We start from the raw sequence: 17,612 nt of genomic DNA, 5'->3' as shown, positions 1-17,612 counted from the left end.
TGGCTTTGTTTGTACCTTTGCGTGATCTATTGGGCTTAATGAGTCTGCTAAGAACACTTATGACCATCTTTCACATTCCGGAGCAGAACCAATGTTTTATATGTGCTGTGTGTGCACCAAGACCATTTGATTTACGTGTTGGGAAGAATACTGAGAAAATTTGCACTAACAATAGTTTCTCATCATCCTACCACCACCAGAGTTTCAATTGGTACAACCCTATTGTTTTCTATGGAAAAGTTGGACCTCTGAACAGTGAAATGGGGATGAGAGGGACAAATACTTGAGGACCAGAAACACTGATTGCCATATACAGGCATGTGTTCTACTGATTGAGTCAGGTAGGAATATTGTACCTGGAACCAGACTTCCTGGCAACAAATTTCTGAGAACTTTAACTTTGATATTTTTTGATTGCATCAACTTGATACTTTCAGAGACACTGCCTTTTAATATCAATCTTTACAAATTGTTTGTTTTTTAATACTTTTTTGGAACAACTTTGAGATCCCCAATCAGGACTTGACTTACTGCATAAAAAACAAGATGCACTCTTAAATATAAACACAATCACGCCTGAATTCAATTCAACTGCATCTGACTCGTCTACGTACTGTAGATTCCATGATTTGGTATAAAAGAACTTTGGATAGTTACTGACATGAGAGATCAGGGGGTTCCAGGATGGGGAAAGATTCAACTTCTTTTGTATGTATTGATAGGGATGTGCAGCAAGCACTATCATCCATAACAAGAAAACATTACTAGAGTGGTGTGTAATTAGAGCTAGTACTGGGTAAGAAAAAAAGGCTTTCCTTTATGTACCAGCTACTTTTTCTCAAAAGAAGTACTTCCTCAAATTTCTTGCGCAACCAGCCTGCTCCCATGACCACCAACTTTTAAAATTTTGCCATTGACTTTTGAAACTTATAGCTACACCCCAGACTTCTGAAACAAACTACTAAAAATTATAGATCTGGTTGTTCCATACATACTGCCACTGACAATTTCACATGAATGAAGGCAATGGATATGGAAAAAGTATCTACTATCCGTCTTTTCGCTGTCAATATGGCATGAAAAAGGGAAAAGGATTTTACACAAAATGAGATGGAAAAAAAACTCATTACTCAACAAGCTTAAAAACGACCCTACATCAGTTGCATTCCAGCAAAGAATGGTAAAAATTTGAGAGTCTAACTATGATCTGTCCAAGTGGTAAATTCTATGACAGAACTCCATGACCTTGCCTTGACGTTTGTGTGGTACGGAAGTTATTTTCACGAGTGATGCGGTGTATCCTGCGGCCGTATTTTCACGAGCGAAGCGAGTGAAAATACAGCAAGGATACACCGCATCACGAGTGAAAATAACTTCCGTACCACACAAACGTCAGGGCAAGGTCATGGAGTTCTGTTATTATTACATATGTTCCCAAATTACACACGTTGGTAACTTCGTCGAGCAAGTAAATTCTTGGGTCGGCGGATGGATATTACTTAACCTATAGAGTTATTCGCCCCTCAGCTGGTACACTCAAACAACGTCACTCACACACACATGACACTGCAAAATGTTTTCAAGTGAAACCGTTCGTATTTTATATCATTATAATCGAAATTCATGTACACTGGAACAAGAACAATGAGTAAAACTTCAAAACGAGAAAGTCTAATTATGTTATCGGTTGAATCATTCAATCTGAGTCGGAATCGGAGTAGATCACTGAAGGTCGGCGACGTTTGGAGGCGATGCAACGACGCGTGATATACAGGCGAAGACTGTTGAGATAGGGAATTATTTCCGGTGATGTTGAAGGTAAAGTTGAACGATCCACCACTGATTTGTGCATTTGAGAACATCCCTGGTAGTTGCGGAAACTGATGGAGGGCATTTTGATGCATTGACGACAAGGGACCTCGAATAGCATACGAAGGACCGGCCACCGGTCGCGGTGTATGTTCGGCCGGCATCAGGCTTGTACTTCCGGTCGCGGTCGATTGTGGATCAAATGCAGGTTGTATACCGGCGAGTATGTTGCTCATCTGACGCTGCTGGTCTGCACTGGCCATAGAATAGCGGTTGAGTAATGTTGGATTTTTGTGCCCGCTTAGCTTAGTTGTGAAGCCACAGTTGGTGGAACGCCGGCATCGAGCAGTCGTTGTACGCAGGCTTTACCGTACGAGCGCTGTCAGTGAGTCCCGTCGCTCAGAAAAAAAACGGGCTAGCAATTGATCTAACTCAGGTGGTGGAATGTTCAGAACTTCGCAAGTTTCTTCTGTCATGGTGTGAAGCCATTCCTTGAAAAGTGCCACTTCGCGTCTTGTTTTCATTTCCGTGTTTTGGTTTTCTGCGGTGCAACTTTCGACATGTCAGCTGTGTTGACACGGGCACATCTCCCTGTGCAGTCCCAGACGGCACTGTCAACGACGCTACCGTCGCGTTATCCTTGGAAAATACTTGTTTCTCAAGTGTCACAAGGTGTTTCCATTGTGTCTCCGTAATAAAATTCACTTTCGAAATGATCAACATATTCGCAATTTTGCCAGTCGTAATGCCGGTCCTCCATCGAGCGGGTTTCAATATACGACAATTTTTACCAATTTGAAAGTAAAGTAGTCCGCCAAATTTGATACTCATTTGCATAATTAGCGTGAAAATACCGAAAAAGTATTGAATGGGCACGTGACTAATTGCATAGTTATTTGATGGCTTGTGACATTCTCCCTCAATCTGTAAGTACGTTTTTAGCTGTTTGACAAGGAGTTTATTGTTAACATTTTGTATTATTATGACAAAATTAATAAAGTGTAGGAAGCAACTGTGTGGTCAATATGATATGCAATTTGTCCTGCCAAAAACCGAATTTTGAAAAGGAACTATTTTTCTCATATGCACATTACTGAGATTCAATACCAACTTTATGTGGTGGGGCACAATAGAATAATCTGCAGTACATATGTAATAATATCTTATATGATAAATATATATGCAAATTCAATATTACGAAGGGGTCAAATTAATGGAGGTAAAAACAATTATATGTTAGAAAAATTTGGTGGTCAAACTGATAAAATCGCCAAACTTTTAAAGTGGTTACAGTATGTTCATATGGTTTGATCGATGTCTTGTAAGCATATGACATCTATCACCTCAATTGAACATACTGTAATCACTTTAATAGTTTGACTGTTTTATTAGTTTGACTACCAAATTTTCATAAAGGAATATAGCCCTGTATTACAATATTCAAATATGAACAGAATCATAACAAAAATTTGTGAAAATTTCTTCTCATTTATAGCCTCATACAATCCATAAATTAAAAGTCTAAACTTTGTTGACTCACGGCACTTGTTTGAGTCAGTTTGGTTTAATGGGAAAACAATGTAAAGGTTAGCTAGTGTTCTACACAATAGCTCATGGGCTGTAAAGTGAAATCTACGGTACAGACAATTTATAGAGATCTTCAACACTGATCGTGTGAAAATGATGTCCCACCTTGGTCACAAGGTACAGGTATTTAATGTACCAGATCATATGACAACTGACTTATGTCACTTGTCAGAAAACAGATATTCAAAGTACTAGATCACGTGATCAAGAAGTGGGTCATAAAGAACTCCCTATTTTAATGTAGTGTTAATATGGAATTGTATCAGTTTGAGCTCAAACTGTCTAAAAGAAGCATGACACCACGAATCATATCTGCAACATCTGATGTTAAGGGGACTATCTGCTAACAGGTCACTGCACCTGTCTCAAGTTGATTTATTGACACACGTACCAGCACAGGTAAACTAGGAATGAATAGTCTAAAAATATGATATTATTTTCGTAATTATTAAAAATAATAAATAGTAATTATGAAATATTGATATCACTAAAACTCAGAATTTCATCCAGGTTGAGCTTCCTTTCTGCAGAGCAACACTCAATAAAATCGCTGTAAATGTATGAGTTGTGTATGACATAGGCAGCAGGCTGAGCCTAACAGGGCATCCAATATATTAGGAGTACCCGGTATATAAAATGAGAAGGCAGCCAGCACACACAGCCAGTCCTCTCTATTTTAATCACTCCTACCATTTCAATCCCTGTACATTCCCTGCGTCTCCCCTGCATTACTGATGGTTGATAAGCTGGCCATCAAATCTGCCTTACTTACTTGGCCCTTCTTAATTGTCGCCTTGTGAAGCAATATTGCTCTTAAAATTTTGTGCAAAGGCCCAGAATAGTTTCTGGGTTTCCAGCTCCCTGTTCATGGCGACATCGGGGAGACAAATCTTGAGTCCGCTGCCATTGACTTATCAGCATAAATTATACAGGCTTACATCAAAGAACATTAAACCAATGAGCGCTATAGTAACCTCTGACTGATGACCCTAACTGCTGGTATGCAGAGGTCAACTGCAAACGGCCGTAAAAAATGACACCGTACACGATGAGTTGAGCCAGGATGGCTTAACATTGACCGGATAATATTTCAACAAACTCAGCTGAAGAATAAAAAAATCAAGTTGGTTAATTTGAACAAAATCGATAAAATTATTATGAAAGCATTTTATATCTCTCTTGAGTCTTTTACCTCAACTCTCTGTATGCAAGTTCCAAATCAACAATGATCTTGAAACAGATATGAAAGATCAACTCTATATTCTATGTGCCATCACCAATCTCTAGAGGGCGCTATGCAATACGAGGAAACCCAACATCAGACACTGGATTTCCAAAATCCGGTAAGTGTATTCATATATGCAAATTGTGTATTATTTAAACATGCAAATCAACATGTAATGAGTCATTATCAATAAAGAATTTTCATTGCCCTGAGTAAAGATAGACTCTGTATAGAAATTTACTGCCTGGACATAGTTCTGTTGTTACATAGTGCACTCCAAGGGAAGGTAAAACAATTTGCATGAGACAAAATGAAGAATACAAAACATAGTTGGAGTCACAAACTTGTGTGGTATGCAACATGGCAGTTCAAACATAAATTGGTGTGGGGGAGCCTTTGAAAATGTTGTCCTTTCTAGAAAAGTTAGAGTTGATTTTGATGACATTTGGATGTAAACTCCTTGTGATGTAAATTTAGATGTTCTCATAAAGAATTCCAATCTCAAAATAAAGCAGCGTCTGCTATAGTGTGATTTGTACCACACGGTCAAGAAGACTATAGTACAGATATCTGATGCAATGTACAATGTACAGCTCAGCATGCCAAGCACGCCATAATCCCCAGGTGCAACATTTTCATACAATGACTTCATTATTCACCTGAGAGACCTGCTAAGCGCCATCTATCATTGCATGCCTGTCCTGACATATTCTTGTGCAAACTTGTTGAGAACACAAACAAAACAACAATGGCCACACTTCACTTATCGATCAACCAGTAAGATAAGCTGGCTGTTGGTTCTGACACTTTACGGTGCCATTTTTATTTACTTTTTGATCAGAAACTCAACATTAGACATATTATCAGTATAGATTACGAATTCACTGAGCATTTTTTCCCATTTGCAGATTTTTACAGCACCATCAGTGACAGGTCAAATAATTATAATTTCCATGTGTCTTAAGCTTTGCCTTGCATCATGTCAAATTGGCAGGCACATGATTTTGTTCAGAAATATTTCAGATGGAGCAAGTACTTTTTACTTTTTACTCTCAATCAATATTTGGAGGTACACAAGTATTTTCAAAAATGAAATGTCTGATGTAAATAAGTATTTGGATAAGGTATTGTTGTAATCACATTTCCTCTTTGCAAGGGGGACTATGTCGTAATTAATCCCAAACATTCACTAATCTGAGCTGTACAAAATTTATGAAATTTATTCACTTTAATAGCCCAATAAAAAGTTCATATTAAAATTCAAAGTCTAGAATTTTATCGAGTCAAGGCACTTTTTTGAGTCACTGGTAACTTAAAGTCAGTTTGGTTGACAGGGAATACTGTATAAAGGTGAGCTGGGGTTTTGGAACAAACATTAATGTATGTCATATAAAAACCTTGGGCAATAAATACACATCTTCATCTCTATTCCTGTAAAAATGACCTCTGACCTTAGTCAAATGGAGTATACGATGGTATCCAGGTATCCAATATTACAATTGACTGCGTGATCAAGAAGTGGGTGATCAAGAACTCCCTATGTTATTGTACACTGTACAACTAGGATTTTCACAGGTCGAGAACGGTAACCCTTCACAGGTCACATGACACCATAAACTGTATCTGCAACATCATGATAAGGGGCCTTCTAAGTTCTTCTTACAGCACTATACCTGTCTCAGGTTGGTTTACTGACACACCTATGCACAATGGCTGCTGCTTCTGAACGCAAAGTTTTGGAAGAAATCGGTGAAGATTTCTTGTGTTGTACCATCTGTCTGGAGCAGTTCAAGTCTCCTAAAATTCTACCATGTCTGCATACATTCTGTGAGCAGTGTTTAGTCACACTGGTTGAGAAGACTGGATCTCTAAACTGTCCAGAATGTCGACAGCAATATCAGCTTCCTGTTGGAGGAGTGCCAGCAATAAAAGGCAACTTCTTTATGAGCAATCTGATTGAGATATTCAAGCAACGACTGGAGTCTATGCAGGGAACTGAGATCAAATGTGAAGCTTGTCAAGAAAATACAGCAACTCACAGGTGTGTGGAGTGTAAACATTATCTTTGTAACATTTGTGTTAAGGCACACAGAAATCTACCATTCACAAGAACACATCAACTGATGACAATTGGAGAATATGAAACAGCAAAGTCAACAAGTCCAGTTACACAGCGAGCTGTAGAATACTGCAATATTCATAACCAAAATGAGGTTAAATTCTACTGTGAAACCTGTCAGGTACCTGTCTGTACAGACTGCACCATTGTCAAACATCGCATACCAGAACATGTACACAGAGACTTGAAAGACGTGGCAGATCAGTATCGTACAGAATTGAAAGCCATGGTTGACAAAATAAAGTGAAAGAACAGGAAGCTGAAAAGAACAAAACCCTGGCCAAGCAGATACACACTGATCTTACAGAGCAGTGCAGCAGAGAAGAAAGGAAGGTGAGAATGAAAGCAGAAGAAATCATCAAGAAAATAAAGAGAGAAGAGCAGAGACTGATAGATGAACTGAAAAACAATTACAAAATGAAAATTAAAAGAGCAGCTGCTGATATCGATGAAATGGAATTAAAACATGGTAACATTAAGAGTGCAGGCAATTACATAGAGACACTGATGCATCATGGGAATGCTGCTCAACTTCTATCAACAAAGCGTGATGTTGGTACTCGTATAAAGCAACTAATTACCATGGCAACAAAATCAAAGGCTAACCATGAGGACTTCATGTTCACACCACTTGACAAATTCTGTGAACATGGAATTCTGGGAATACTGAAATCTGATGTGTGTATGTCAAAGTGTACAGTTGAAAACATTCCAAAACAACTCTGGAAAGGTGACTCTGCAGACCTACTGATCACAACCAGAGATTCCACAGGAAAACAAGTCATCCCAAAACAACAAGTGAAAGCCAAGGTAAGAAAACCTGATGCATCATGGGAAGACATCAATGTAGCCAATAACAGAGATGGTACACACAGAATTACAGTGGCTGGACAATTGGATGGAAAATATCAAGTTACCATGACAATAGGAGATCAACCAATACCAGGCTGTCCTGTCATCATACCTGTCATCAAAGGATTGGTGAAGACCATTGGCATTCAAGGAAGTGCTGAGGGACAGTACAACACACCCTGGAGTGTGGCAATAAACAAAGACAGAGATATTGTCACTGCAGAGTATAGCAATAATAGGTTGCAGATAATGACTAGAAAGGGAAAGTTTAAGAAAATTTTGGAATTCAAAGAGTTTGAGAAACCTTTCACACCACGTGATATAGCTATATCAAGTGATAATACATACTATAGTTTAGATAACAGCAATAAGCAAGTAGTTGTCAGTGATGAAAATGGACATGTCATCAGATACTTTGGACAAAATGAGTTGAAAGATCCAACGGGTATTGGGATTAGTTCTGTAGATGGCAATGTCTATGTGACAGACAAGGGAGGGCATTGTGTCAGGGTTTATACACAACATGGCAAATACCTTAGGTCACTTGGGTCCTATGGTACAGGCCAAGGGCAATTCAATTGTCCCTGGGGTGTAGTCATAGCAACTACTGGAATGGTATTTGTAGCAGACTGCTTTAACAAGCGTATCCAGGTATTCAATGCAGATGACCAGTATTTGTATTCCTTTGATTGTCAGAGTGGGGATGGTAAGATGAGACACCCAAGGGGAATAGCAATTGAAAATGATAAATATGTCTATGTTACTACTGATACCCCTAGTAGTCTACTGAAGTTTGAGAGTAGTGGTAAGTTTGTTTGTCGTATTGATAGTGATAGTGATGGGCTGAACTGGCCCACTGGTATAGCACTGACAGATGATGTACCTTGCAGGGTGATTGTAGCAGATAGGGACAACCACTGCATCAAAGTGTTTGTACAGTGATAACATCACAATAAATTGTACCAGACTGTGTTTTGTTGATTGACATTGGTCACAGCAGAGATGGATAAGTGGAATATTAAATCAGTTGAATAAAGGTGATAAATGGATGAGTCTTTCAATATTTTATCATAATTTCAAAACAACATGATCAAAATACACTGTAGATATTGCAGCAAGTTGAAAAAATAATTGTACTTCCTTAGATCACTATTGGATTGACGTTTTTTGCCTTAGACAATTTCAGATTATGTAACATAATAGAACAAAGCTTTTTTCATACTTGAAAGAAACCCCTTTCAAAAAGATTTTGAATATTAGTGTCAACTTGTTCTCAACTTAGTTTACCATTGCATCATGGGTAAAATCATGATCAACCTTGACAGCAAGCTGTGCATTTTTGCATTTATAAAAACAATCATTTCAGATCATCAATTGTTTGATAAAAACATTTTTCTCTTAATCTTTGTACTTTATTCATTTGATGGGACAAAGACAACATTGTTGAGAGATGTGATCAAAATCTGAAGAATGCTTTCATTGTTCATTTTGAAACTTTTTATGCACCTATGATTATTTCTATGTCAATGACTAGACTATAGACAAAACCTGACATGTTCCTGTCTTTCAGTGCCTTTATTTGTAGTGTGTGAAGTTGTCTGTAAATTTATACTTTGGTTTCTCTGATAATGTCTATATCTTGTTATGATCAATATCATGAGTAAAATTTGTCAAATTTGCCAGGCAGTTCATGTCATAGAAAAAATTTAAACATGTATTAAACATGTAAATTACCATTCCTTTGACGTGAAACTTTGACATGTCTTTCAGTTCATTCATTCACTTAGTTCAAAGTTCAGCATGTACACACTAGGTTTAAATCTCAGTGCAATTGTTATTTTTTGTATCATGCAACTCTGAACAAAAATAAGGGTGATTAAGTATCCTCAACATCATAACTAGTAAAAATTTTGTGACAGAAACAGAATGCAAAGAAAAACAAACAGGTATTATGTTATCTCATTTTGATTGGAATCTGGTGATATACCAAACACTTGACCTGTTCACCCCTACTTCCTTGTAAACAGATCCACAATTACATTGATAACAATGGGTTTGGGTCAAACTATTGTGATTAATTAAAGAGTTAAAGCTGAATTAAATGTAATATTTGATGTATCTTCCAGTATTGTGTTTTTCTTTGTGAAACAGTCTCTTATACTTCTCAAAAATTGTGAAAAAACTCTAGTGTTCAGCATATCAACACAGCCTTTGTATGTATGTCAAAATGTTATTTTTTAACATTCTAATTTCAATCTAAACTAGAAATCGTTTTTCAACAATGATACTACAATCGTACATGATGAGTTGAGTTGGGAAAACTTACACTTGATACTTCAACAAAATTTTCAGCCATATAAGAAAATCAATTGGTTAATTTGAACAAAAAAATAAAACATATTATGAAAACTTTCCCACTGTTCTACCCTGAGTCTTTTTTTCAACTTCCTGTATCCAAGTTCCTAATCAACAATGATCTTGAAAACAGGTATAGAAGGCCATCTCTATGTTCCAGCACAATCACCAGTCACTAGAGGGTGCTGTAATTTTCACTCAAAAAAGTGTATAAATTGACATTTGAATATGCAAATTGGCATGTGATTAGTTATTATCAATGGAGAATATTCATTGGCCCAAAGTTTATATGATTAATATTTGTTAAAGGGACGGGTTTTTTTATGAATTTTATCTCTGAGCAAATTGACTACCGTAACCATGCACAATTAAATTTCAATGAAGAGCAAAGGACTAAACCTAAAAAACAGTCAATGTAAACAGCCAACAAACAAGAACCAGGGATTGAATACTGCCCGTTTAATATCAGTATCGGCATTTTTGCAATTGAGTGTACCAACTTTTGTTCTTGAGTGTTACGGAAAAAATTCTAAAAAACTATTTTACAGTATATATTTACTCTTGTGATAGCTTTCTGAGTAAGATTTTTCTGAGCAAATCAAAGCAAAAATTACAAAAATCGGACCATGTTTGGCAAAGATATGGCATTTTTTGTGGTGTGAAAATGGTCAAATTTGACTGTTACGAAGGTACACTGCATTTTTCAACTTTAAGAAAATGCTGTTTTCATAATGTAAACTCTAGTAAAGGTACATGTTTTTTCTTTCTGTGTGGTCTTAAGGATGTCTAATACAAGTAGTAAGTAACGCCATGGTATGCTATTCACCAGTTGATTAACACCATTAATAAATCCAAAAATAGCCCATCGTTACGGATTTTTTCGTTTTTCATTATGGACAATTAACTCAGTGTGTAACTTAGTTCTAATCTATAGTTATTTTGTAAAATGTTGTTAAAATCCATTGCAGGTATCTGTCAAGTACTGTAATAAACTCTACTGTCATAAGCATCCATTCGTTTATTTTCAAGAATTTGCCAAAGACTCAGCCTAAATTTTCCGGAAATTTATGTAGTGTCCGTACCCCACCATTTAATTCCACACCTATATTAGGCTTTCAGCAAACAAAGATAAAATACATATTGTAGTACTTGGTATAGATGAATGATATATGTATTCATCTTAGACAATCACCATTTAAAAAAATATATATGAATTATAGGCCAAATGTAGTGTCCGTACCCCCATGTAGTGTCCGTACCCCTTTTCCAGTGGATTACACTAATTTGGATTTGACTGAAGTAAAAGGTTTGATATACCCCTAGTACACTGCTGAGTGGTTTAATTATAATGTAACCATGTATAATCAGTGTGAAGTCAAACACTAAAATGTAATTTCAATTGACAGATGGATTCAATAAGGTAATTTGGGGGGTCAACACAACACACAGTACGTTTTTGTACAGGAATTTTGCCCTGGATAAAAATAGTGCCAATGACCTTGTAGCTACAATATACATGGATGGTATGGAACATGTACGTAGTATACTACCAGATATAGTGAGTGCACAGGTCCTATTCTAATGGCAGAAGAAATGTTTAATTTCGGCTCATACTTACCGACACCCCCAACCCCACCCTCTATAGCGGTACACAGATATTAATCAATAGCCAACATAGAAAACTGCTATCAGGGCCTATACTTTTAGTTTCTTTGCTATCTGTCTCTGACATAAGGTGGACTCTTATACAATCAGGCGATTGGATAAAAAGTCTAGAAACATCAATGTTTATTAGACAAGGGGTTCCTGAGATGATCATTCATTAAATATGCCAAATAGCAACAACTTGATGCTGCTCAATGCCTTTCAGTGCAAGTAGATCTCTATATCAACAACATGTGCCAGTATAGTAAGTGTCATTAAATGTGATGCATTACTTTTTGGGCTTGACTCACATTATCTACAACACTACGGTAATTCACCTAGCATAGCAGTCAGTTAGCTAAAACCCCTCGAAATAGACATTTCAACAACTGGCCTAGCATCTGAAATATCTGTGCTGTGATATTTAAGAGAAATCAGATGATAGGTTTGAATCAGCTTTTGGAAAACCACAATTAATATTAATAGCACTAGTGATAATAATGATTCTTGCATAAATATAAAAATAGTGTTGCTCGAATTTAAAAAAAATGAAGTACATGTTCCTGTTTCCTGTTTTTCATTTGCAAACAAAAAGTGCTATTTGTATTTGCAAAAGGTTTTAATTTTCAATGTTTAGACAGTAGTCCGTTTTAATGACCAATTTTCAATTTTGAAGATCAACAGTAAAAATTTGGTGGCCCAAACTTGAAATGTTTGGATATCAAATTAAAGGCATTGCTCTCAATCCTGGGATCGCCTTTGTTCTAGTCTGTAAGAGGATTATGGAGGTGTGATAGCCTTTTGTTTTCCATTGAAATTGTAATCTGGTGGGTAAATTTTCTGATGAGACAATTCTGGTGCCAACGCATGCCTTTAAAGTAATACACAGACAAAGTCAGAATTAAGGTGCAATATACACACCAACTAAACTGATAAGAATGAGACTACCAACAGCTTCAATGATATCAAATGTTGGACGTCAGTCAAAAAAAATTTCAATTATTTCCCAGTTGTGTGAGTAGTATGTGTAACAGAAAATGTGAATATTTATTGGTTTCAGATAAAATGTATAACTATAATTTGACAATTATTGTAAGCAAATATATTGGAAGTCAACATGATTGTCCACAAAAAGCTGAAAGTTGTGATCAAAAGCAGAAAAACACCGGTCGTTTGTTCAATGATCCATGATAAATTCGCACCTTGGAAGGAACAAATTTATATTGTGTCAGAGAGTTAGGTAGTCAAATTTGTTGTTTATTCTGTTTGTGTGGTGGAGTGACCTGACATCATCCTAAATTGCTCATGTTCTTAATCATGTTTATGAGTTGCACTGCGCTACCCTCCATACTGTGATGATTTACTTAATCAACCAATGGCCTGTCAACTGTCTGTATGTTTATATAAAACACAATGATTGGACTAAGACAGATACTACCGTATGTTCACATTCACAAATTTAGGTCGGACCTGGGCAAGGTTACAATAATCCTCTGTGGGGAAAAAATTTGGTTCACCTTCACATTTTACAGGACCAGCCTAGTTTTGCCAAAAAGAATTAATCTAACTACTAAATGACACTTGAACTGCAGAGACATCTCCAGTATTGGTTTCATGAACTTTACGAGACAGAATTGGACTTGCAGATTGTACAGAAATGCATGTAACCAGTGCACAGTGTTTCTGATGTCTTTGTTAACTAATGCCTTTCTTTCAAGTAATGTTAATCAGATGATGTGGTCCCACTTGTGGAGCAAAACCTGGTGGGAAGATATTGTGTTGAGAACATGGAATGATAAAGACTGGAGCGAAAACTTTTAGGTTCAGTTGGGCATCATCTTGGTCCAGACATGACCCAAATTTTGAGGCAGTACTGGATTCCCCTATTGCCCAGCCGAAACTAGACCGATTCTGGCCTGACCTAGAGTGTCCATATTGACAATATTGAGTTGACTCAAAACCTGGGCTGGCCCAGGGCTGACATAAACTACTCAATGTAAAAATGACATGTATTGGAGTCTGTATTCACAGTAAAGTGCATCTTGCCACATGGCATTCTTGTGGATACAAATCTCTTATCAGTGTTTGGGTATCCCTCGACGAAATATTAGCTAAAGTTGATCCACTATATTGTATCATAAATAACCTCAGATTTGTTTTCTGATACCAAATATGACTACATTGTTTTCACAGTTTACAAAAGATATCTGGGGTTGGTATAGGTAATTTCAGGTCGCAGACTAAAGATTAGCTCCAAAAATACAAAATTACGGCCATGTTCCCCCCCCCCCCCCCCCCAAGTTTGAAGAAATAATTTGGCTTAGTTTGTGTCTTGGGACTTGTATATCAAATAACAAAGCTATGAGACAAGCAGTTTTTTAGAAGATTTTTTAACTAAAATTTGCAAAAATTGCCTCCAAAACACAAATTTATTATTTTTCCTGAAGCTATATGAAATTATCTAAGTATATCCTAAGTCATCTGTATACCAAATATCAAAGCTTGTGCGATAGATGAGAATATATGAATTGATCGTTCAGTGAATCCAGTGAATCAGTTGTGTGTTGGGTTGGTTTCCTTCAGTTGACTAATAAGATAAAACAATTTTGTTTCTCTACACATGACATTGACAAGAGACACTTCATCTCATGAAGAGTAAATTTCATTATTTCAAGTACTAAAATGACATATTTCTACATCAAGCAGTTTGTTGATAAAATGCTATCTTGACAGGTCCACTGATACAACCGTTATGTTGAAACTTGACCTTTTTCAAAATTATTGATGTCTTTAAAAACAGTTGTCTTTTCTTCCAGTAGCATGTCATATTGACCAGTATTTGGCTTGTCAACACACATGTACAAGCATTGCCATATTGTTCAATGAATTTTAGTTCAGACTTAACTTTAGTAGAAAACAATTTTAATGCATGTTGTGTAGTGTCCGTACCCCACCCCACAAACTAGTTAAATACAACTATTAATCAGTGAGTAGGGTTAATATTTGAAACTTTATAGCTTGATGATTTTACTGTTTTATCAAAAAACTTAAAAGTTTTCAATTTGTTCTTATTGTTGATGCAAAATTTATATTGAGTGTTGTTCTCTGAATAACATTAAGCCATGAACCCTAAATATAGTTTAATAATATCCTCAATTAATTACACTGTGGTGAAAAGTTTACAGGATAAGGCAAAATGGAAAGAAAACCATGTTTCTTCATCAATTAATCACCTATTATTTCTACACTTAATGTAAATGATCAGCTTCAGTACAGGTTTGCTTTGGGCTGGTGTTGTAGTGTCCGTACCCCTTGTACATACTTATGAAATATTTTGTGAGTCTTTCCAACATGGACTAACATATGAAATGATGCTATATATCATAGCTATGCATGCTCCAATTATCATTTTAAGTTTTGGAGATTCACTGTGGAAGATTATTAAGCAATAATTGAAATGTGTTTGTTGTTCTTTCAAAAATAAAGTGTTTCCTTTGTTTTGGTATGAAGGACAACATTGTATACACCCGGTGGAATTCAAAGATTCTCTACAAAAGTCATTTTATGATGTAAGGCTAACTGTATTGATTTGCATTTGGTAAAAGTATTGTATATTCTCCCCTAAATTTTGCAATGGTGCAAAATCTGTTCTTAATTTTCTAAATTGTGTAGTCCATACCCCTAGGGTGCGATAAAGAAGGCCTGTTTATTATGGAACTAAGACAGTTTGTGCGAAACCATATCTGCACTATATACCGGTATGTGGTATTATGTACCTAAGTCCTGGTAAGGTTTTCACATCAAAACAATGAGGTTGCAGTTTGGCCCTTTTTGACCCCTACTTTGTACACTCAATTGTGAAAATGCCGTATGTATTAAGGGGCATTCATAGCTTTTATTATTTGTTCAATTGCACGATATGGGACATGTGCTTCACTAGTTTAGCCAACTTGACCTGATAATGAAAATATGAACTTGGCAGGATAAAGGCTATAAATCTGTAACATCAGAACCAGTAAAAATTTTGTGACAGAAACAGAATGACAAACAAAGCAGCAGGTTAACTCTAGTTGATCTCAATCTATTAATATGCTGAACAGTTCACCTGTCACCCCCTAATTTGCTGAGAAGAGGTCTACAATCATGATTGATAACAATGGGTTTGGGCCAAACCATTGTGTTAAAAGGGTTAAAGCTGCATTAACTGTGACATTGATGTATCCTCTGCTATTTTGTTCTCAACGCATTACTTGTAATTTTTCTACACCTAAAATGTATGAATATCCAATAATATTGTTGAAAACTAAATTTTAGTCAAGACTGGAAATCATTTGTGAATATTTAAAGATTCACATTGTACACAATGGGTTGAGATGATAAAGTTAATGCTTGATAATTTACAGCGACAAATTTTAATCTTTCTTTCAAGCATTTATCTTTCATGAATTTTGTTTCATAAAAAGAAGTTTTTGTTTTGATTACATGAAACATGGTGAAATACTCGTCAATTGTGCACAACTTAAACTCTGCTTGTAGGCAGACATGACTAAACATTTCGGTCAAGCATTTTATGGTCTGTATAAAAAAATTGTTCAAAACGTCAACTGTATAACTCTTACTATGCACGGCTGAACTACAGTACTACAAAAGTTTGGTTCCTAAGTAAGCTGTTATAATGAGGTCTTGATTGGCTGTGCGAAGATAAGGATGGCAGCTTGCCCTTACATTGTAGCAGCGTTTTTTTGTGATACGAAAGCAAGTTGGAATAGGAAAAATCCATTTTGCCATGATATCATAAAACAAAATCATCTGCATTCAGAAAAGGGGCTATTTTGACACTTTTAAAGTTATGCATTAACATCATTTTGTACACTCAGTGACTTACATGTCTTCCATGTATTCTTGATTATCACAAAAAGGTCAAAAAGATCAACTTTGTCCCTCTAACAAACTTGGGGCAAAAAATTAAGTAAGATATCCAGCTTTTTGAACAAAACAATAAAAAATGAAAACATTCTAAGCGTTCCTCTTGAGTTTTTAACTTCAACTCCCTGTATGCAAGTTCCAAATCAACAATGATCTTGAAACCTATATGGAAGGCCTACCTGACATCACCAGTCACTAGAGGGCGCTATGCAATACAAGGAAACCTAACATCTGACACTGGCTTTCCAAAATATGTGTATTCATATATAAAAACTGTATGTTGTTTTAATATGCAAATCAACATGTAATGAGTCATTTAGAATTTTCATTGGCTTTAGTTATGTACCATAGACGCTGTATGGAAATTACCACCCAGACATAGTTGATACGTAGGGTTAGAGCACTCCAAGTGGAAGGCAAAACAATTTGTATGAGACAAATTGAAGACAACTAAATTCTGTTTAAATCACAGTCTTGTGTGGCAAAAAGCACAACTTGGTTGTGGAGGTCCCTGATAACCTTATGCAGAGATCTGATGACTGGCTCCCTTTAATTATGGCGAGTGTGTTGTGCTTTGTCTTTCTTTGAAAAGACTGCCAATTGACAATTACCAATTGCCAGGGCTTACATTGATGTACAAAATATTGATGTACACAATATTGATGTACACAATATTGATGTACACAATTTGGAGATAGTTTACAGTTACAGTAATTTTAAGGCATGACGCTATACACACCTAGCTACCTTTTACAGCCCATGTTATTTCTAGTATTATCAATGCTTGAAGACAATTTGGCATGTTGAAAAGATTTGGGAGAGGGTTGTCGGTGGATGCCCTGCTCATGGTTCACAAAACTTTTATCGAAGTCAACTAGAATATGCCTCAGTCTTTAGAACAGCTTTGACAAAGTGTATTCAGACAAGCTGGGAGCTGTTCAGTGTACCAAGCTATAATCTGACATGCTCACGTGTCTGACGAAAATTTGCTATTTGGTAAGATAGAAAATGTTGCATATTGTGGTAAAAAGTTTGCTAATCACTGCTGCAAAAATAAATGCGAGAATTTCTTTGTATCAGCTCCGTACCAGTCAA

At 36.3% G+C, this 17,612-nt stretch overlaps 2 protein-coding genes across 9 annotated transcripts in view; one reads left to right on the top strand and one right to left on the bottom strand.

Moving 5' to 3' along the window:
- The window catches only part of LOC139123508 (myosin-4-like), a 275,832-nt gene that overhangs the window by 235,758 nt on the left and 22,462 nt on the right, over window positions 1-17,612 (bottom strand). The gene's annotated exons all lie outside the window — the stretch shown is intronic.
- Window positions 1-17,612, top strand: part of LOC139123500 (tripartite motif-containing protein 2-like) — a 39,583-nt gene that overhangs the window by 19,317 nt on the left and 2,654 nt on the right. The window contains exon 2 of one of the 2 annotated variants that reach the window (XM_070689658.1): window positions 8,244-8,725. The gene's annotated coding sequence lies outside the window, so the exon portion shown is untranslated. Of the gene's footprint in view, window positions 1-8,243; window positions 9,125-17,612 lie in introns of those variants that run through there. The other variant, XM_070689657.1, reaches the window with a different exon arrangement.

This window comes from Ptychodera flava, assembly GCF_041260155.1.
Source record: "Ptychodera flava strain L36383 chromosome 23 unlocalized genomic scaffold, AS_Pfla_20210202 Scaffold_23__1_contigs__length_28996876_pilon, whole genome shotgun sequence".
NCBI classification, from domain to species: Eukaryota; Metazoa; Hemichordata; class Enteropneusta; family Ptychoderidae; genus Ptychodera; species Ptychodera flava.
The sequence above is the reverse complement of the archived record's forward strand: the minus strand, read 5'-3'. Positions and strand labels throughout refer to the sequence as shown.